Source organism: Protopterus annectens, chromosome 1.part0 (assembly GCF_019279795.1).
Source record: "Protopterus annectens isolate FY-2018-M chromosome 1.part0, PAN1.0, whole genome shotgun sequence".
Lineage (NCBI taxonomy): Eukaryota > Metazoa > Chordata > Ceratodontiformes > Protopteridae > Protopterus > Protopterus annectens.
In genome coordinates, this window is record NC_056725.1 from 649,354,555 (window position 1) to 649,377,861 (window position 23,307).

The following is a 23,307-nucleotide window of genomic DNA, read 5'->3' on the forward strand; positions in this document are numbered from 1 at the left end:
CCAGTTTCCTATTATCCCTTTTACTTTTCATTTTTTTTTTTATTTTTAGCGTGGGTTTGCATGGAGCTCAGCTGCCTTAGTCATCTTATGTGTTTCTGACAATGTTATGCACAGCTGCAAAACAATCACCCCTGCCACATCTCAAACACAGCCCCCTAGCAACTACAGCACAGTGCATTAGCCCACTAAGCCACTTAGCTCTGAATTAAAACAACTGGGAAAAATGGGAGTGTACGTGGGACTGTGATGAAAACACTACACTAGTATACAGCCAAATAAATAATAATGTATGTATGTGAGGCCTGGGATAGCAGGTATACCTGTCAACTGTACAGGCTGTTGCAGAATGTCCACAGTTTTTTGGCCCACATATTTGGCCTAGTTTTCATAAAAACGCATGTTGCTGGCAAAGTAGTGGCAAGTCATCAAAGATTGAAGTTAGAAAATCATGACAGACATTTGAGTGTCACACTTCATACCCTTTAGAAAACACATGCTAATGCAAATCCTGTTATTCTATCACCATTTTATGTTTGTAAGAGCAATATGTAAATATTGTCCCTAGCTTGGGGCCTTTGTCCCACTTGTACGTATGACTTTGTTCAGAGTTCTTGCTCTAACAGGTTGAAAAGTATGATAGCAGTTAACCATCCCATCATCAGCAACATCTTTAAACAAACCTACTAAGGCAGCAATGGAAAAGTACATATGTCTATAACTGGGATCCTGCTGCACAACAACTGCCTTTGAAAGCCATGCTCATAATGATGGAAGCAGATGTGTATCACAGACTGTATGTATGTATGCACATATATCTTGCAAATACACCTTCAACAGCAGCACCTCAGTAGCTCAGTCTGTTAAATGTCTTGCGTCCAGTACATTTTGCCACCCACAGTCCTGGGTTTGAATCCAGCGTGTTGCACTTCAATTACATTCTTGTGAATGCAACAAATAATGAGTGAATTATGCAATTTTAACCCACACAGGTTGCTGCTACTGAATTAACTGCTACCCATGTTTGCAAGTCAAAGGCCTGTAGGTAGAGACACACTGCACATATTCATGTAGCCTAACTATATGTTGCTGTGGCCTTCTTACTCCCTCCTACAATGGTTGGTTCCTGTACGAAAGCTAGTGGATAATGGGTTAGATATATTGACAGTAAGTACGAGTGGACATAGCTGTAATATCATATGAAGTACTGCTTTTTAGCTCCTCTTAGTCTGTGGATGTTACACAGGAATACTGCAGACATTTTAAAGGTCTCCCTGACTGTCCCTGATGTACTCTAGCTAGGTCACTTGTTTTGTTGACATTCGTATCTCATTGCTTGAAAGCTATGGCTAACATACCTGGCATATCACTACAGCAGGAATTCAGGGCATAGCCATTATTAGTGGGGGAAACAGGCCCAACTATAGTGATAGAGTGTACATATTGGCCATACAAAGTAATACTATGAATTAGCTAACAGATATTACTGTAGCATAAGTGTTTTTTGAGGGGTCTGGTGTGTGACAGCCAGATTCTCTATATTCTGACAATAACCATCAATTATTGGCCAACCGTTTGCCAAACATCCACATGTCTGTGCTAAAAGGACCACATATATCAGGCACATATACACATTCTGGAAACATCTGTGTACTGGAGAGGTGTTATGCCTACAGGGAAGATATACTACAGCAGGTTTGCATTCCTGTCTGTTATTATAGAACACTGGTGTTTCTGGACTGTCCCCATATAATTGTAATAACACACACCTATTTGTCTGACAGTGGCTGTATGACATAGTAGTGGGACTTTCCCCATAGGAGACACACCACAGCAGATGGCATTGATGGGTGTGGAGACACAGCAGACTATGTTATGGTACTCAGGGACATAACTGATATTGCTGCTATGTCAGTGATAGCCACACATGTAGTGTGTTGATAGACTGCAGGGTATGACATGGGAGGTAGCAGTGGATAGTGCAGGCCATATTGGTTGTGCACAGTCTGTACATAGTGGATGTCCATGTATCTGGTCCTGTGATGTGTTCCACTCTTGTTGCCTTTCAGGAAGGATGTATCAAAGGAGGCAGCCACCATTTTCAGCCCTAAAAATAATGTTATCCTGGATGGCCTCAAATTGCATCATAACATTCTGCTGTCCAGGAGTCACCAGCATTGTGAACAACATGCAGCACTGTGAGTTGAACTTATCATGGCAGTCAACCAAATAGGCGAACAGGACAGGCACTATGAGCAGGTCCAACACCAGGCCACAGATATGGCCAATGCTGCATGGAAAAGGGCAGCCGTTGTGGCCAGGAACTGTGTTCCCACTGGTGAAGGGCCTGCAGCAGAACAACCACTCTCAGCCACAGAGGAATTCCTAGTGAACCTGGGACCAAACACCTGCTCACAAGCATCCATCACCCCCAAACATCCTGGAGGTGGGTGCCACAGCATCCACATCAGAGCAGTGTCCAGGGAAGCTTCCAGTGTTCATCATTGTAATACTGTATCAGTCATTGTGGCAGCCTCTGCATACTTGTACATGAGTGTCAGGTCTATCTGCATTGGGAGGGTGGTTTTAATGTACAGTTGTGCGCACATATGCAGAATATCAGCAATGTAGTCAGTATTACATTAGCTATTGTACATGTGGATATACACACATATTACCCTGTAGCAATGCCACATTTGGTATTGTTGACAATACCTCTCCCTCGCATTTCCATAGGTCCATCGGTTGTGGCCAGAGTTCAAGGTTCTGTACCTGGAAAGTGTCAAACTGTTGGTTTAGAGATCATATCTACCCTTAAAATGTTAAGGGCTGCCATTTTCACCTAGAAACAACTGTTATGCTTAGCCAGAGTAGACTAGGTTGTATGCTCAATTTTGGATCAGTTAACTGCAGTGTATTGAATGGATACTCCCAGTTGTGTATTTGCAGGTACATTAACACATTTGCACTTAATTTTGTGAAGGACTATGCAGTCTGCTATACAGGAGGTCATCACTGACAGATGCTTGTTTACACACAATATGAAGATGGTACATACATGAGACAGTGATACTATAACTGGCATAGTATGCTCAAGAAGGGTGCACTGTGTTTTAGGTGTGGGTCTATCAGATACACTGACATATTGCTTATCTCACAGGTATATAGCACTGACAATAGCAACTGGACTTGGCTGCAGTGCATGTTATAAAGGGCCTGTCTTGTTTGTGTATGCTGTAGTCTGTTTGTATGTTGTGCATGGGATCAGAAATAAATACTTATTTTGTCTCCCTCCTCACAGGTGAGCATAGGGGTTGGAGTGTATCCCCCTCACAACCTGATGTCAGTATCTAATCAGACTCTGATGATGATGGTGGTCATAGTGAGGCACAGGTGGGATTGTTGGGGGCTGCATCTGTCCCATGAGTTAACATTCCACTTTCTCCCCCATTATTCCCACATACAGTCAGTATGCCCACACATACCCAGTGCCTTGTGGCCACAGATATCGGACAGTCAGAGTGTGGTGGCATTGAGCAGGACAGTGCGGCAACTATAACGTCAGTGAGTATAGACACTTTCCATCACCAGAGAGCTGGCGATATTCTACACAGGCAGATTGACAAGGGTGCTCAAAGGAGGAGGGCTGCCCATCCACCACCTGTCACATGTGTCATATCATGGATTACTCATGGAGGCACAGGCATGTTCTCAATGCAACACCAGATGGATGCTCAGGATTATGGATGCAGCACAGTCTGACAGCCATGACTGGCTCCACTGCATTGGTGATGCTATGGATTGATTCAATGATGTAGTGGACAGATGGTGGGCTGAGACATTGTCAGTTTTTGACCGCACATTGTCTGTGCTGGAGTAGGCCATTGGACACATGGACGTAGATCAGTAACACCATCTGCTGAGAGTCCATGTGGCCATGCACACTCATGCTCCTGTACTGGAAGTACCTCCAGCACTACAGAAGAGAGTGTGCTGTCCACACCATGACATGGCAGGCCATGGGCATGTGGTCCTGGGTGGTCCTGTGAGGGACAGGGGCCCAGCAGACACCAGTCACTGCCATCTACTAGCACATCATCCGCCCTTGGGGATGGTGGTGCCAGTGCCACTCCTGGCAGAGCTAGTTCCCATTATCATGGTCAGAGACAGTGAACTGTCCACTCTGCCATGTACGGTCCACAGCTGTCCAACATATACATGTGTAGGGATAGCACTGGGTTTGACTGTGTATATGCACACACTCAAACATCAGTGTCACATGCAGGTCAACAACAGACATACATAGCACCTCTCCAGCACCCCTTCCTGACTCTCACACATGCTGTTTACTGTTTGGCACAGCTTCGGCCTCTAGCACCCCCACATCACACTCTGTGCATGTGATGATACCTGCGTCACATCCCTGTCATCCATGCCATTGATGCGGGGACATGCAAATATGTGTCTGATGCACAGGGTGACTATATTACTTTACATTTAGTTGTGTAGTGCAGTAATGTTATGCCATGTCAGGTGTTGTGGGCCATGACAAGTGCTGTATGCTGGCATGTGTCATGAGTACACATCAAAGTTTGTGTACCTTTGTTGCATGATGTTAGAGGGGTGGTAGTGTTGCAGAATCACAGGTGTTTCACAGATCTGTGTATGTTTCTGTTCCAGGGGGTCTGAGTGGCTATGATATGGAGACTTGGCACCAATATAGTGGCACAGCATGATATGGCAGTACAGCAGAAATATGACAATAGCAAGGTACGGCTGTATATGTGCATGGTTACATGGGTGTGTCAGGACAATGGGGGCAGTCAGAGTAATAATGCATGCATACCCTGTAACAAGGCCTGCTATCCTTGATATGTGTCACCTGGGTGTTCTGTACATACAAATGTAGGTGGTTGGGGATAGCATTTATGCCTAGGTAGATGTGGGCTATTAAATCCAGCAGCTAATCACATGGCAGCAAAATGCATGACAATTGCACACCCATATGGTCATATGTGTACTGCTACATGAGAATATGTTGCACACTCACACACACAGAGTTGCCTTTATTGAGATTAGGACCCCTAGTTATGTATTAGTATACACTATAGTGCTACTTACTTATGGCATGCGCTACAGAGCTACTCTGTTATTAGATTGTCAGACAGTGCTGTTAACTCATTATATCTGACTGATGCCTCCAGCTGCATCTGCAGTTACCTCCTCCTGATGCCACTAGGCATCAAATATTGCTTGTTCATGTTTGCATCAATAATACTTTGTTGAAAATGCACCTTCGTGAATCACAAAATAATGAAAAAAACAAATAGAAAAAAATAAATAAACAAAAAAACAAAATACTAAATCATATTTATGCACATTCCCCCTACTTAAATATGCTAACTCTGAGATCACACTACAATGGGGAAAAGGATATATTCTCTTATTCCCATTGTAACAGAATTCGGCGAATAGGCTTTCTTGAAAGTGCACTTTCGATGTAGTCTACTTTCACGGAAGTGGGCTTGTCCTTCTGTTTGTCATTGAAGTGTACTTTCAACAAACAGAAGCAACCCATATATGTGTATAGATATATATATATATATATATATATATATATATATTATATATATATATATATATATATATATATATATATATATATATATATATATATATATATATATATATATTTATATAAATATAATATATAATATATGTATATATAGATAGGCAGATATATGTGCCACATACTGATAGATGGGGTTATTATGTGTGAGGAGGATAGGGAGAGACAGATACGTATACATAACTGTCTGCATGCACAGACATGTTTCACATATTAGTTCCTTGGGAAGCTGAGGCATAAGACATTAGCTCAAGTTAGCTAAGTGTAGGAGCATGCCCAGTTTGAGTATCAGTACTTACACAGCAACTCCAGGCCAGACCTACATGTACTGCAGTCCGGGACTTTGTGTGTTGCAGCCAATTGGCTGCTGCACCGGATTCAATGCTCTAGCACCTCCCTGATATTTTGTCCATGGCATTCCCCAGCTGTGTGCTGAATGTAATATATGTCTCATACCTATCCACTGTACACATTGTAATAGAATGTAAAGTTTTGCATCATATGTATGTTACATTTTACATAGCATTGTGATTTTCTGGCACATTATTGGCAAATCATTATAGGTTGACATTTGGAAATGATGACAGACATTTGAGTTACTGATTCCATACACATCAGGAAACCCATGCTAATGCAGGACCTGTTATTCTCTGAACTTTCTACATTTGTCTGGCCAGTAGTTAATCCTTCTCCTTATAAATGGGCCTTTGTCCTACTACAGTTCATGGCTTTATCCAGATTTTCAGCTCTAAGTAGTTGTAAATATGATATGACTGGGGTACACAATGTAACACCACACCCAGGATGACAGTCTTAACACCTCTCACTGTACATGTTTTTGCAGGATGCCCAGAATTTCACCCCATATGTCTGCTCTGTTCCTCGTACAGTTGTGTTTTTCCAGTAATATGCTACGAAATGGAGCACACTGAATTGTTGTAATGGAATGACACAGTTAAGTGATGGCCTTTACATCCTGCTACTAATACTCTGACCTGTTGCAACCTGCTGTTATACTAGCCACCTTCTAAGTTACTCAGAGCATGTATAATGTCTGTAGGTTTGGCCACCTGTCCCTCCATTGTCTCTGGCTTTGTGCAGCTTTCTTGCAGTAGCAGATTGCGGCATATTGACAGTCTGTGGGACTTCTACCATAGGAATATATCACATGTAAAAGTAGCAGGTGCAGCCAGCTTCAAACCATTAACACCATCAACTATGGTAATGTACTTAGCCCACTGAGTCACACCAGCCACCAGAAAGTGATGTTTAATTCCTCACACTATCAACAGCAGACAGACATACACTTTGATCTCTGCATATTGTGGAAAATAGAACATGTAGTCAGGTTGTTTGGGACATCCTTGGAATTGTGTGATCTGCTGATATATCCTTGCAAACATACTGTTACTGCAGTTGTATGGGAGCACTGATGTGTTGGGATAGAGGATTCTAGCACTGATAGTCATGCATCTGTCCTATGGCCCCGCTGTTTGGCATTTCCCTTGCATACTGCAGTGGGTTTTGCTGCCTTGTGGTCTAATGCATATTATGGAGCAGTCAGTATTGGACAGAGTACCTGTTGTCACACATAGCTGTTAGTTATCTGCAAGTAGCCCAGTAGCCCATTCTATTCCCTTGCATACATGCAGCAGGTCCATACATATGCTACCATACTCTAGTATCCCATAAATTTGTTGTAAAGCAGAGTGCCTAACCTTGTGAATGCACAGTTGAGATACCTGTGTTTTAGGGTTGACTCTGTCTGATGCATGTAGTATACAGCCAATAAATGGTAAGGTACATGTTGCATGGTATTGCTGGCATCATTTATACTATGTATGTGAGTTGGAGTAAGGTGTCAGTCCCTAGGACCCTAGGTTGTCAGTGCATGTGTTATGTCTTGCCTCTTTGCCAAAGCCAGAGCATACTGGGCATGCCTACATCTGTCTATAGGGACAGCCTCAGGGGGTTCCTCCTCTGAATCTCCCTGTGGGTGTGGCTGTGGGGACCTTGTCACTTGTGGGGGCCTGTGTGTCCCTTCCCTCTGATGATCCTGCTGCAGCTATTTCTGCAGGATGTTATTGTGTCGCATGGCACATACTGTGAACATTTGTGCACATGTGGCTGGAGAGCACTGCAGGGTTCCACCAGATATGTCGAGACACAGGAACCATGACTTGAGCAGCACAAACACATGCTTTATGATGTTCCTAGTTTGTGTGTGTGCCTCATTATTGCATTCTTTGGTAGGTGTGTATGTATTTCTGATAGCTGTCAACATCCACGATTCCAATGCGTAGCCAGCATCCCCCAGTAGATGTTCGTATGGGATGTCCCCCCTGGCAGACATCTAATACAGCTGTGATGCATGCCAGATATGGGAGTCATGATAACTGCCAGGGCTGCCAGCACACAAATTCATGATTATGCCCTGAGCATTGCACATGACCTGGCAGTTGATGGAGTGATATCCCTTGTGGTTGACATAGACTCTACCCTCCTCACTGAGCAGTGCTTTGATGTCTACATGAGTGCAGTCTATGGCACCAAGTACTCAGGGTAGTGTGCTACATGGTAGAAGAGATGCATACTGCTGCCCCTCTCCTCAGGGGTGTGAGGTAAATAACTGTACTCACTGGCATGTGTTTGCATGGAAGCCAGGAACTGATGGAGTACCCTGGATGCTGATTCCTGTGAGACACCCCCATCATGTCCCCAATTGATCTTTAAAAAGTACCTGTAGCTAGTATTCTAAGGGCTACACATACCTTTGTTTCAACTGGGATAGGTTCCCCTCTGTTGGTTCTGGGTCTGAGTTGAGGGAAGCAGAGCTTGATGAGTTCTTGTAGTATGTCCCTGTCTACCCTGTTCAATCTCCAGCTCATGTAGCTCCTGAAGGTTGCTCTGGGCCTGAACACTCTTCTCCTTCTCTGCCTAGGCCTATTGTCAATAGCACCAGCAGCACTGACTTCAGCATCTAGCACATACAGATGTAGCAGAGTAGCAGCAGTCCCTAGCATTCTGTCAGTTAAAATTCCCAAGTCTGTACTTCAATGGTGCAGGTTATGGGAGAAAATCAGATTGTAGGGTGTATGGATACTTTATAGTGCTCTGCTGCAGATGCAGCCTGTGTCATTGGACAACTATGATGCATTCCACCTGCCAGGTACATCACTGAGGGGTTTTAATGGTAAGTGGAACAGGGGTTATCAGTAATTTATACATGATTGGCCTTCGCAGATAATTTTCATTTTTTTTTTTTAGCTGCCTTCCCTGCTAAGTACTGCAGTGCACAAACCCACACCGCTGGTATAAACAATGCTCAGTAGTCTGGACACACCTCTATTGATGGGCATACTCACCAAAGTGACACACCATGCAAACATGCTCAAACACAGTCAAACCAGCTAAAACACATATTCTGAAGCTAAACAAAGCTTAGCAGCACTGGACACTCCCTGCTTCGCTGAAAGGCATGCCGCTCTAACTCTAGTACACCTAAACAGTAATTGCAAATGTATGGAACAGCAATGACAGCAGCATTTGCTAAGATTTATTCTGATTTGTTCATGAGTTTTGTAGACGAAGAACTAATTTACAAAAGTTCTTTCAATAGGTTTTTTTTTTCCAAAGTTGAGAAGTGAAGACATTTTTTTAGATCATTAATGGCTTCATTGCAAAAATGGTATGCAATCTCTTAATTCATTTGTTATTTATTTAAATCATAATAAATATCGCAAGATATAGGCTATAGTCTTTTCATTATGGACTTTCTTGATATAACTGTAACCAAACTCTAGGAGAGTTCAGTTCACACCATAATATTAAGAACATCTTTTATAAAGAAAAATATGATGATGATCAGTTTAATAAGCAGGCAGATGTTCTATCCAGGAAGTTTGCTGCAAAAGGATATGATTTTAAAACAGTCTCCCATGCTAGGGGTAAATTTCATAAGCTCGAAAGATAACAGTTATTAGTTCCTAATACTGAGGGTGGTAATTTTTCTAAAAGAAACAGAGAGCTTAGACTGACCAATACTTTTGACACTAATCGTTTCAAAATTAGAGATATCAAACTGTTGTGGCTTATATTAACCCACAACAGAATTTGGGACCTTTGGATATATATAGCTGTAAATGTAGTTATAGCAACAGTAAAACCTTAGGACAACAGTTTTCTTCAATTAAAAATTCATACCATTTTAAAAGTGATTGATGGCTTATGGAAGACCAATGTATGGGATTATTTTCATGTAATTTTTGTTCAGCATGGAATCATATTATTAAAAGTTACTTTTTCACATGTAAAAAATTCTAGGAAATTTTGCAATATAAAAAGTTTCATCACTTGTAAAAGTGATTGGGTGATTTATTAAGCCACACGTGTCTTTGATGATTTTTATGTGGGTCATGCTAGTTGTCAGTTTTGCCAAAGGGTATCTTTACATATCAGTGATATTAAATGTGCTAAATATAGAATGGTGTTATATACATATCAGATAAAACACATGTCAGATAATACATAAGCAGCCATTTTTATATTTATAGCCATTGACAGAGCAAAATAAATTCCACAAGAAATAGGAAAAGAAAAAAATGTTAGATGGGAATGAATGAATGTGGATATTTTATTTGGAGGCATTCTATACACTTAGATTAAATCAGAATTTTATGATGTTTCTGTTGTACACTGATATCAAGATAGACTGAGAGATAGAGATAGTCTTGCATATGTTTGCCTACTGTTTTCTATTTTTTCATACATATCCCATAGACATTTTATGGAAGTCACTTTATTTAATATGTATCGTGTTATCTAGTTGATAAGGAAAAATGCAATTGTACCCAAAAATAAATTAAACTTTAAAAGATATGTCAATGTTGAGTTTATATTTTGGCATTATTCATATGAAGGAATAAGCATAATACGTTGTGGATGCTTTAAAGCGAACACTAATATGGTGAATTAATAATCTAAAGCTTTTCCAATTTAGATGTAATTGTTTAATTGTATCAATTAAGTATGATATAAAAAGTGTGGGTTGTTGAGAGGTGAATGTAATTGCATCTGAAGAAGTGTTACAAACGAAAACGCAAGTGTGTAGACATAGCGTATGTGCTTGTGACTTGTTTTGGAGTTTTATCTGGTGGATGTCCTGTCGTGGTTTTGTTAATAAATCTGATATTCCAGCAAAGGACTGAGCTTTCTTCCTCCACTGGTACATTTTTATTAGTGCATATTTTTTTATTCTTAATATTGAAATGCATTTTCTTTTCTGTTCTTTTCTGTTTGTTTGTGATCATACAACAGATGGTTAAAGATTATGTGCACTGATATACCATTTACATAGGGTTTAATGAAGATTTTAAGTATGCGCCGAGTAGACCTGGATAAGGGCAAAACTGGCCTACCTTTTTTGGTGACATTTGCTGCTATCAATATAGCCTGGGGACTGTGCAGTCTCTGAGTTATTATGTATAATTAAAAGGGGTTGTGGGGTGCACTCCCCCACATGGGGATGCAGAGGGCCTTGCCATTCTGCAAAAAAACCCCAAACACCTTGAGCATTGTAGCATGTTCTAAAGAGTAAAGAATAACCTCAGTGCCTGTACAGTGACAGGTGTTTGCATTCGTGTTTCAACATTACTGGGTTGTCATCAGGTACATTTACACACACAGACACACATATATATATATATATATATATTATATGTGTGTGTGTGTGTGTGTATGTGTGTGTGTGTGTACATAAACTTCTGATGCAAAAATATTCAGGTTATAATCATATTCTGCATACTGAGCAGATGTTTAACTGGATGCAATGGAAAATGTGAATAATGCCAAATAAACTGGCAGCAAACACCTGTGAATCAATGCAACTGGTGATTGTGTTTTAAAAAAAGTTATATTGCAGACCCACTTTGGGATTTCATTATAAAACTTTCAGATAGGAACAACAAATCCTGAATTATAAAACACATCTAAGACTACTATTTTACCCTTAGATATTACCCTTAGTATAGTATAAAGCTGAATTTAAAGCCACAATTTTAATTGCTCCAAACAAAAGCTATTATGTGCTGCACATGAAAAACAAAACAGATACTTGCTCGTGAAATATGGGGGATTTTTTAATATTGATGCAATGATAATTCAGTAAAAGAAAGTATTGTAGGCTGTTACTGTATTCTGAAATTTTGTGTGGAAGTTCAATTCAACATTATTCAATACAAATTGAGTGTAGCGATGCATGTCAGATTGTGACAGTAAAGATATATGAACTAAAATGTCAAGTTCCTTTGAATAAAATTCCATATCTCAGCCCTCTTTTTGAGATATTGTAAGACCTAATGGCAGTGGCAAGAGGATGTTCAGCTAAAAAATGCATTTAAAGCTGCTATTCACCACTTAGAGATTTCAGGGATACACAGCATTGAAATGGACCCCCCCCTATTTTAATTACTCCAAAAATGGCATTTTACATATGATGTTATAAATGGTAAAATGTATTTTTGATTCTGGTAAAATGTAAATTATTTTTCCATCTGCTGCAAGGATAGCATAGTAACACAGTATTCTTGTCCTTTATTGTTGCTAGAGTATGCGCTAATAGCTCCCAAGTAATAGTTATTAGTCAATTCAGAAATGTCAGTAAACATTGTTTGTTTCAGCAAGCAGGCAACTTTTATTTGTAGCAACATGGCATCTCAGCAGGAGTAATGTTAATATTTATGCATTTCATACATAATTGATTATGGCTAAGATAATGCAGTGTATTATAGACTGTATGTATTCTTAAAGGGGCAACGTTGTATACTAGTCTTAAAATGGCAATGGTTAGCTTACATATGCAAAGAAGATATCTAGATATATATATATATATATATATATATATATATATATATATATATATATATATATATATATATATATATTTATATATATATATAAGCATACACACACGCACATATATATATATATACAGTGCTTATTTTAGTGCTATAAATTTCACTTTTCTGCTTGCTTATCAGTTTAAAGTTATGTTGTTTTCACCTTGTGAATTAAAAATTCAGTCTTGTGTCATTTCTATAATATGATAGGGATCCATATATATATATATATATATATATATATATATATATATATATATATATATATATGTGTGTGTGTGTGTGTGTGTGTGTGTGTATAAAATTACATATGCACATACATGTGCTTTAGCAGTTTTAATCCATTAATAATCTCAGTTGTATTCTAGAAACTAAATAAAATTTTACAACATCAACAATGAAAACCATAAATAACAGAGCTGGGATTGTTGGTCTATCATAATGTAACAAGTTTTTTTCATTTTAGTTAACAAATCTTGAATTAAATCTAATAATTTTCACTTTCTAAGATGGATTTTTGCTTGCTGCTTTTCAAGTTACTATTGTTCTAATTTCACTTGAGTCACTAGATTTCTGTATTAATCTGTTTCCTTGCAGGCAGACTGGTTTTGTCCACTGTATTTTTACTGATTAACCAATTAGTTGTATTATTAATTTTAGTAATTTTATGTCATTAGTCTGTTCGCATTTTATTTACATATTTTAACTCTTCAAGTTCAGTATTACTGCTGTTTGCAGATTTGTTTTGTTTTGTTTATTAATAAGTTTTATTAACTGATAAATTCTATCATTATGTTTATTCATTTGTCATTTTCCTGTTATTTATTGATACTTGATTCAGAATATTGTTGCTATTCATGTTTGTTAATTTGTTGTGATATCAAATTCTTTATCTGTAAAATAGACCAATTATTGGCTCTTCATTCGCTGTATCCCTCTGAGTTGTATCAGTAGTTTGACTATGCTGCAAGTCAGATATTTAAAAAAATGTGCGTATGCTACCCTTGTTACAGAACCCCAGAGTCCATGATTCTTGTCTGACACCTGTTCTTTTTAGTAGCTACTGTGTAGTGAAACACTGTGTCCCTAGACCTTTCTTAAACTTATACAATGTACACATAGAACCTGCAGTTAAGCAGGATTCTAGCCCAGGTGCTGTATCTTAATATCAGTTCAGTTCACAGCAAAACTGTCATTCTATCAGGCTTGTTACAACATTCTAACCTGGCTTTTATCAAGGACACCCAGCTTTTTCAACATCTTTTGCACCATCCTTATGGCTTACATGCCTCCTGGGTTTCCCATGGTATAGCATCTAAGGCCAATCTGGTCTGCATTGGGAGATGCTATTATATACTTTTCATTCACTGACTTGAAAACAATTAAATTTACCTGTATCAACTCTTTTGAGCATGATATGGTCTGGTATTGAAGCAAACTGCATGTGTCTCTCTTCTCCTAGCATCCATCCTGTAGTTTGAGGACATTCCTACAGGAGTTCACTGATTTTCTTGCCTTGTTTGTGCTTCTCTTTCACAGGTGGCTTGTCCTAATGGGCTGTAATATTGGGATTGATTAGGACTTGGTATTACTTGTAAAAAAGCATTTGTTTGTATTAAGCAGGGATTTGTTTTTCCTTGTGTGGTTTCTGTCATTGTCCATCTATTTGTACATACTCTAGACTTAATCTTTTAACATGGAGTTTTCACCATAGATTTGGTGGTGGAATCAGTCACTTGATGAGATTATTCAGTCACTCAAATCTTTGTTGACCCACTGAAGTGGAACCCTTGGACATGGGTTTAGGGGTTTAATGTAATGCTGGAAACTTGGTCTGGTCACCCTAAAAATCTGTACTTTTGGGCTGGTTACCTATCTCTAGAGATGTTGTGTCACTAGTCTAGATGAGCTGGTGAGAGTTTATAATCAAGCCTTATCCTGTGTACTTCTTGTTTTGTCCCCATGCAATGTAAAACCAATCTACTTGTTTCTGCATGAGGTTTGATTTTATTTTGAGGTCAGTGAGCTTAGAGGGAATGAAGGATTGATCACAGTTGGCAATGTTCTGGTTTACTTGAAGACAACTTGTCCTAGGAAATCATTTTGCATTCTCTCAGGAAATGATCACCTGAAAGAAGTTTGTCTTTTCATTTCTAGAGATCCCTGTAAATGCAAATGGATTAACAGCATTGTTAGTCATGGTACCAAACTATCTAGCCCAGACTGTCTTGCCACAAGGAAGTTTTTTTGTCTGTTGAGTAATGAAATTTAACTGCTTCATTCTTTGTCAACAAGCTTGCTCTTATTAGATCAGGAATCCTGCAGAATGCTAATCATGGTATGGTGGTGGCTGTCTGAAGTCAAAACTGCCTCTTGATTGGTTTGAGTTTTCAGTACCTTATTATGATGATTTTTATCTTTATCGTTTCCCATATATGTACTAATGCTTGTGCAATGGATCCATAATTTACTGAGCTTCTAGTGGTTTACTTCATGACATTAGTCCCTGTCATTTTTCATATTGTCCTTGCCTCTCTTGAGGATATAAATTTTCTGTTTCAATTAATAGAGTCCATAATAATGACAGTCCAAAAAAGGCAAGTTTGGATTATAAAGATCTTGAAAATTATTATCCCATCTCAAACCTTCCATTTCTTGATAAAGGTCTCAGGAAAGTAATGTACTAAAACTTGAATCTTATCTGAGAGATTGGGTCTTTAAAGATCTCCTTATAGCAAGGTATAAGTATTACTGTTCTGGTTTAGTCTTATTGTATATCTCATTGGCATCTGATATGGTGGAGAATGCCAACTGCTTATTTGAGTGGGGCATTACTGCTGCATGGTCATAAGCCAATTTGCTTTCTATCTCTCCAGGATAAACACAGGAGGTGCTTTATTGTGTTCATTTTTCACCATCCTACTCTTTTAATTGTGATAGTCTGCATGGCTTCACCTGTTCAGTGTATACATGCTGCCTTTAGGAGACATTATTCAAGTGAGAGGCTTGCAGAATGAATGATATGCTGATAACATGGAGCTTTAACTGTTGTTCTGTCAGGAATCTCAGTTTGCAGTAATTTGCTTCAGTAGAGAATTGGAATGCATCTACCAATGCATGACTGATAACAGCTTAAAGCTCAGTACCTCCAATGTACTAGCAATGGCCACGCATGCCCCTCCTAGGGACCACGTAATGCCAGTCATGTCTACTGATAGCATCTATACTAGGTTAATAGCATCATAGGTATTTACTAGGCTGCTGATCTGTGAGGATCTTAAGAAGCTTAACTTTACATTTCCATGGAAGCTTTTATGCCTTATATTTTGTATGCAAATAACATAGAAATAGACCAAACAAGGATATGTTGGGATATTTATATATTTTCCCTATCCATGATGGACAAGAGTACTAAACTGTGGAAATATTTGCACTTACCCATCCATTCATTCAATTTACATTTGAATAGAGTAAGAAAAGCATTATATTTTATGTGGTGTAGAAGATAGTTCCATAGTAGCAGTATTTTTTGTCAGACAGACCTATCGCTCCAATATTTGTATTTCATTTTGTAAAAGAGATTGAGAACCCTTGATTAGGTGTTTACTATGAGACTTTCAAATGTGTAATACATCAGTCAGAATAGGGACTATTGAAGCGCTATGTGCAAGGCAGAGGTCTGTTGTTGGCATATAATCAATTTTTCATACAATTGTTTCCTGATTATAATTAGCTACAGTCATTACTCTCCAATATTTCATTTACTTTTTGCCATGTTATATATAATGATGTAGTTATTTCAATTCTTCCATTAATAGTGTTTATTTCCAATTGTGATACTGTTGACACCATATTCCTGTATTGACTAAAAGTTGGAAAAGCTTTGGATTTTCAGTTTGATGTAATATTGTTGCTATTCATGTTTGTTAATTTGTTGTGATATCAAATTCTTTCTCTGTAACATAGACCAATTATTGGCTCTTCATTCACTGTATCCCTCTGAGTTGTCTAGATCAGTAGTTTGTAATGTTCTTCCTTGCAATGGCTGGGACAGTACACACAATTATATATTTTGTTCTTGGTACACAGTCTGGTACAGGTACAATAAACAAAATAAGAGATTTAGAAATCTGGAATTTGTCATTGAATACCATTTGTAGAAAATAATTTATTTTATCCCAGTATGATTTAATCAAATGGCATTCATAGAACATATGTTGCCAGTCTGCTTTTATTTTTAAATCACATCTCCAACAGCCAATATTTTTCTTAAAGATAAGTTACATTTTTATGAGGTGTTACATAAGGTCTGTGTATGAATTGCCGTGCAAAGAGTTTCCGATGTAATGAAACTGATGTCTGCTTTAGAGATAGCATTTTTTTTGTCTCTATCATTTGGTACTTGCCCATTAACTGATCTATAATAGTCCCATATTTTGTCATTATTATAGGTTTTTATTTTTTATTTGTTTTATAAATAGATGATTAGTACCCCTTTCCATTAATGGGTTGATTCATTAGTAATATTATATGTTCTATGAAATTAAGAACATTCTGTCTTATTGATGGTTACATTGTTTCTTGTTTGCTTAATATATATTGTCTTAATTCTTGTATATGTAGCTATGAACTATGTTCCATATTTAATGTCCGTTTAATATGGTCTATCGTCAGAAGTTTTCCAGAGTTTACCAATTGATGCCAATATATTAATCCCTTTTCTTTAATCATTTTGACTAATTCTATATCAAATACAAGACAAACTGAAGTATAAAAGAAACAAACTAATCCACGGGAAAGGCTCCAAGCAAAACCAAACGAAGATAAATGAGAACACTGGTTTATTGTAAAGCGCTTTTCGTCGCTCACCATTGGAGCAACTTCATCAGACAACATTCAATTAAGCAATTTGATAATATATAACATCATCAATTAAAGTATAAGCCCACATTTAAAGTGGTATAATACAGGCAAAACACTCAGCTCTACCATTCTTATATTAATATGTTCTAAAGAGTTAAAAACATTATATCACATACAAGACAAAAGTAATATTATTAATATTACTAAATATTAACAAGTACAACAAACCTAAATAAGTTGATTTGTATTAAGTTAATATTTAAAATTAAGAAAAAATTCATTTTGATAAATGTGTAAAAAGTCTATATATAAATATGTAAAAACATAATAACAACAATGGTAAACAACGTGTGAACTCCATGTAATAACTTCTACTGAAAGCATATTTATTTCCTATCCGAACTTTTAAGTTTCAATAAACAACTGATGTTACAGTGTTCGTTTAGTCCTGGTTTGACAAAGGAATTTGTTCTCCACTGCCATGATAGTTCACAGTCTTCTAATAAAAGGTTATATGGACCCCCTCTAATGTCAGTTTGAATCTGGTCAAAAGCTGTAAATTTAAAATTATGTCCTGGGTTAACTGTAATGTGTTTGAATAAAGCGTTATCCGTCTTACCATTGGATATCGCATATGTATGCTCATACACTCTCTCTTTCAGTCGATGTTCAGTCTTTCCTATGTAGAACGCTGAACATAGAGTACATGTAGCAACATAAACTATAAGTTTTGAATTACAGTTAAGCTTGTGTTTAATTTTATATTTTTTATTGTTAATAGTAGCATACTCACTACAAGACATGTATTTACACATATTACAGCTACCACAACTGGACATCCCTTTTCTATTAGTGAAACTTTTTGTTGTGTTTGTCTCCAGAATGTTTTTAATATTTCTCCCTTTTCTGTACACTAAAGTAGGGTATTCCGAAAATTTAAAATTAATATTTTTATCTTGTTGAATAATTACCCAATTTTTATACAATATCTTTCTAATAATGTTACTATCCGTGCTAAATGTTGTAATATAGCTTATCTGATAATTTTTATTAACTTCCAAGTCACTAATGTCGAGAATGTCTGCTTCTGGTGTATAAGTGTCAATATTAAGGTCAGTTTCTATACCAGAGCATACACTTAACGTACTGTTAAGTCTTTCTCTGGTTTGTAATATTGGCACTAAAATGCCATTGTCTCTTTTGCACTTAACTTCGTGAGAAATGTCATTCACTAAGTCAATTGGATAACCTCTCTCAGTAAATAACGTTTCTAATAGACTACATTCAACTAAATAGTCACTGTACAAGGTTGTCATACGAGCTGCTCTAATCAGCTGTCCCTTGACTATAGCTTTCTTTTGCGTATACGGGTGGAGGCTAGTATAGTGGAGGTAAGAATTGCAAAAGGTGTCTTTTCTATGGATTTTGGCAATGTACTGCATACCTGACAAGTCCTTGAATATGTTAACATCAAGGTAATTAGTGGACGAAATTTGAAAGTCTGATGTAAATTCGAAAAAGTCAGTAGTATTGTTTAAGTAATATAGGAAGTTATCTGCTAGCTCTTTTGGTCCTTGGAATAAAATGAAGATATCATCAAGAAACCGAGTGTAATATTTAATATGTGAAGTCCACTCGGTATTCTGGAAGATAAAATTGTTTTCCCATTACACCATTACTGTGTTAGCTAGGCTGGCTCCGCATGGTGAGCCCATCGCAACCCCACACGTTTGTAGGTACAATTTGTTGTTGAATGTGAAAAAATTGTTAGTTAAAATGATGTCAAGTAAAGTTGTGACTGTAAACATCTCATTAGGTGGTGCACCTTTTTTAATAAGAAACAAATTTACCCATTCTATACCTTCTAAATGGGGGATAGACGTATACAAATCTATAACGTCTATAGTTAAAAAGTTATTTTCTTCCTTATATTTAACTTTATTTAGGTTCTCAAGGAAAGTCCACGAGTCTTTGCAGACTTGTGGTTCTGTTTTTAGATACTTTTTCAAAATGTAGTCAACTACTTTTGCTGAAGCGTAGGTAATAGAATTTCATCCGTCTATCAATGGTCTTAATGGTGGGTTTATAATATTTTTATGTATTTTTGGTGTCGCAAACAAAATAGGAATCTTAGGCCAGTTCATAGTTATGTAATGGTATACATCTATATCTATGTATCCATCCATAAAAAGGTTGCTGTAATAGTTCTTAATCCTACTGTATGCAGTATTTACCTCATTAATAGACACCTTAGCATATGTTTCACTCTCCAATATATGCTCTACTCTGTTAATATAATCACAGTTATCAAATATAGCTAACCCACCACCTTTGTCAGGTTTTATCGTTCTAATATCTAATGATTTAAATGTAGATAAAGATAATGATTCATCAGTACTGATGTTGCTAAGTCTCGCATCTTTATAAAAGACCCTATTTTGGCTGTTATTTAAACAGCGCAAGTCCAATTCCATATGTTGTTCAAAGGTGCGAAGTGTAGGGTGCAAGGTAGGGTTATACTCACTCACTACTCTAAGAGGGTTTGTTAGAGCCGGAGAATTTCCCAATAATAAGTTAAGGTTAAGTTTTCTTACAAACAACTTTAGGTTTTTTATACTTTGGACTAAGTCCATGTGTTTGCTAGGAACAAAGGTTTGCCCTTTAGCCAAAAGTTCGACCAAAATAGGGTCTATTTCTATACAAGAGAAGTTGTAGATGTTAAAGTCCCCTGCTTTGTTGTAAATGACAGTTGGACCAATAGTGTCATTATTTACCTCTTTGGCTTGTTGTATGGGCGAAATTTGTTTTTTGATTCTGATAGTTCTGATTGTTATTATAATGTCTCTTCAGTATAGCACCCAAACTGGAATGGTTATGTTCGTCATCATGTGCCGGTCTATTCGAATAATGTTGGTTAGTTTGTTCTGAATTAGGGTTCCTTTGCTTTCCATTCCTGAGTCGTCCTGCCCATGTGTTATTGTTTGAGTTTCCGACTCTGCTGTTTGAGTTATGGTTGTCATAGTCAAGACTAGGATCCAGTTCATCATGGTGTGACTCAGTGGTAGCAAGAAAGTTAGCAGATACATCAGCAAGTCCATTCTGTGACAAGGGGGGATTAGGGTAAGCTTGCCATTGTCGTACGCAAGTCTGTCACAGTTAAGTTTTTTGGCTTTGTTTAGTTTTAGTTTCACTAATAACTGATCAATAGAATTGAAGGATCTGTCATATTCAAACTTATATCTAAAGAAGTCGACATGGTTAGTTATAGTGGAATTAAGTTCAGCGACTTCCTTAGATAAGTCAACTATCTGAATACTGTAGTGTTTAATAATACAGTCCATCAGTGCAAATCCTTGTTCATCAAACAAGGTATTAAGCTCAAGGTGAAATAATGAGTTAGCCATGAGTCCTGTAGGATATATATGATGCCATAGCCCCTTTGGGACTATGCGTTGTCTACTACATTATTGGAAGTAGTTAACCTCTAGTTGCAATTTTTTGATTTTAAGTAGTTTAGCGTCAAGTAGCTTAAGGTTATTTGTAAGTAATTGTACACTAACCTCAGGTGTTTCAGCATTGTCAGCCGGTCGCTCCAGTGGATTAAGTTGACCAAAAAGTTAAATTTCTGGTGTCATAAATCCAATCTTGAAAAGATGGAGCTCCGATAAGCTCTCGAACGCTGTTGTTAGTACCTGGAATTGCCCTGGTCTCGTTGTTATCGTCACACGAATGGTTAGCGTTACTCGTGTTCCGTGAGCCTGGTAAATGGGCAAGGACTTGGTTTCCTTGTCCAAGGTTGGTGTTAGAAGTTGTATTGTGTTGTCGTAGCTGAGTGTCATTTTCGCCTAATGGCAAAAGGTTTATTCCACAACTTCCAGTGCTCAGATTCGGTGACCTCGTACTTGAAAGAGGTGTCCGTTGTCCTAGTGGAATAGATCCCAGCGGGTCAGACGAGCCTACAATGTAGGAATTGCTCGTATTTAGGCTCGGAAGTTGAGAATCCAGTCGCGAAGATAGATTGTCGACTCGTTGAGTTAACGCCAGTATAAGGGCTGTCAAGTTTACTTCTTCTAAGTTAGTTTCTCCTCTAGCAGAACTAAGTGGCGTAGGAGAGATGGAATCCTCATTTTCACTAAGGTTGCTAGAAGCCATATACGAATACAAGACAAACTGAAGTATAAAAGAAACAAACTACTCCATGAGAAAGGCTCCAAGCAAAACCAAACGAAGATAAATGAGAACACTGGTTTATTGTAAAGTGCTTTTCGTCGCTCACCATTGGAGCAACTTCATCAGACAACATTCAATTAAGCAATTTGATAATATATAACATCATCAATTAAAGTATAAGCCCACATTTAAAGTGGTATAATACAGGCAAAACACTCAGCTCTACCATTCTTATATTAATATGTCCTAAAGAGTTAAAAACATTATATCACATACAAGACAAAAGTAATATTATTAATATTACTAAATATTAACAAGTACAACAAACCTAAATAAGTTGATTTGTATTAAGTTAATACTTAAAATTAAGAAAAAATTCATTTTGATAAAACCTTTGTTCCTAGCAAACACATGGACTTAGTCCAAAGTATAAAAGACCTAAAGTTGTTTGTAAGAAAACTTAACCTTAACTTATTATTGGGAAATTCTCTGCCTCTAACAAACCAAAACTCTAAAAATTTATACATTTATATATATATGTGTGTGTGTGTGTGTGTGTGTGTGTATAAACATTATTTTTTGCAGGAGGTAAGCCCCCCATGCACCCACCACATTCCTGCTAATTATATACACTAACGTCATCTACTCAGTTAACTAAATTTGTCAACCAAACTAGTTTCAAATTCACATCTTTCCCATATGAACACACACACACACATATATACACATACACACACACATACACACACACACACACACACACTATATATATATATATATATATATATATATATATATATATATATATATATCAAGTACAAGAAATGCCTAGCAAAGTTAAAGTCTTCATTGTTTATTACTTTAAACCTCTGCTGCAGTGTAGGCCCATGGAATACAAACAAATGACATACAAGTGCTTCAGCTACATGGCTTCTGAATTCCCATGACTTTTCTTTAATTTTACATTTAGGCTAATCTAGCAATAGGTGTGTCATGCTTCACCCTTTTTCTGAAGATCTTCAGTGCTGCATATGTGAATTAATTGGTTATACATTTGAACACAGATCTTAAAAACAAGCCTGATGTCCATAACATTAGGGTGACTTTAAAATATGTAAAATAACATCCAAACCAAAGGGTAAAAAAGACACACAGACAAATCTCTTAGCAAAAACTATTAGAAAGATCCAACAAAGTAAAAGGTTTTACTGTGTAACACTGGCATGTCCTTAAGGGGTAATTTGCATATATCTCGCCACTGCAGGAGGTTTAAAGTCTTGCACAGGGAAGAATTTATTTATTTATTTTATTTATTCAACATTTGTTTACCAGGGTAGTCTGATGGGGTCTAGTCTGATGGGGTCTACAGATTCCATTTTCAGTGAATGCCTGGGAAGAAAAGCTCCACATAAAGTACAATACAAATACAATATAGTCCACAAACAATACAAGTGACATGAGCTATACTATGCAAAAATAAGCTGATTGACCATAAACTAGGTTACAAGATATACTACACATCTGGACAATTCTATAGAGTTATATCATTATAGCCAATATTAGTCATTCTAACAACATATACATAGCCTATGAGTAGATACACTGTGTAAAAATAGTTTGTAGATAGTACAATGTATGACATCAGCTGTTATAGTACATGAAAAATAAAATGGTGGTTTAAGCTAGGAAATAATAGCTATAGAGTTATTGATGCAGAAAGATATTGAGAGAGTTAAAAAGGATAGAGGCATT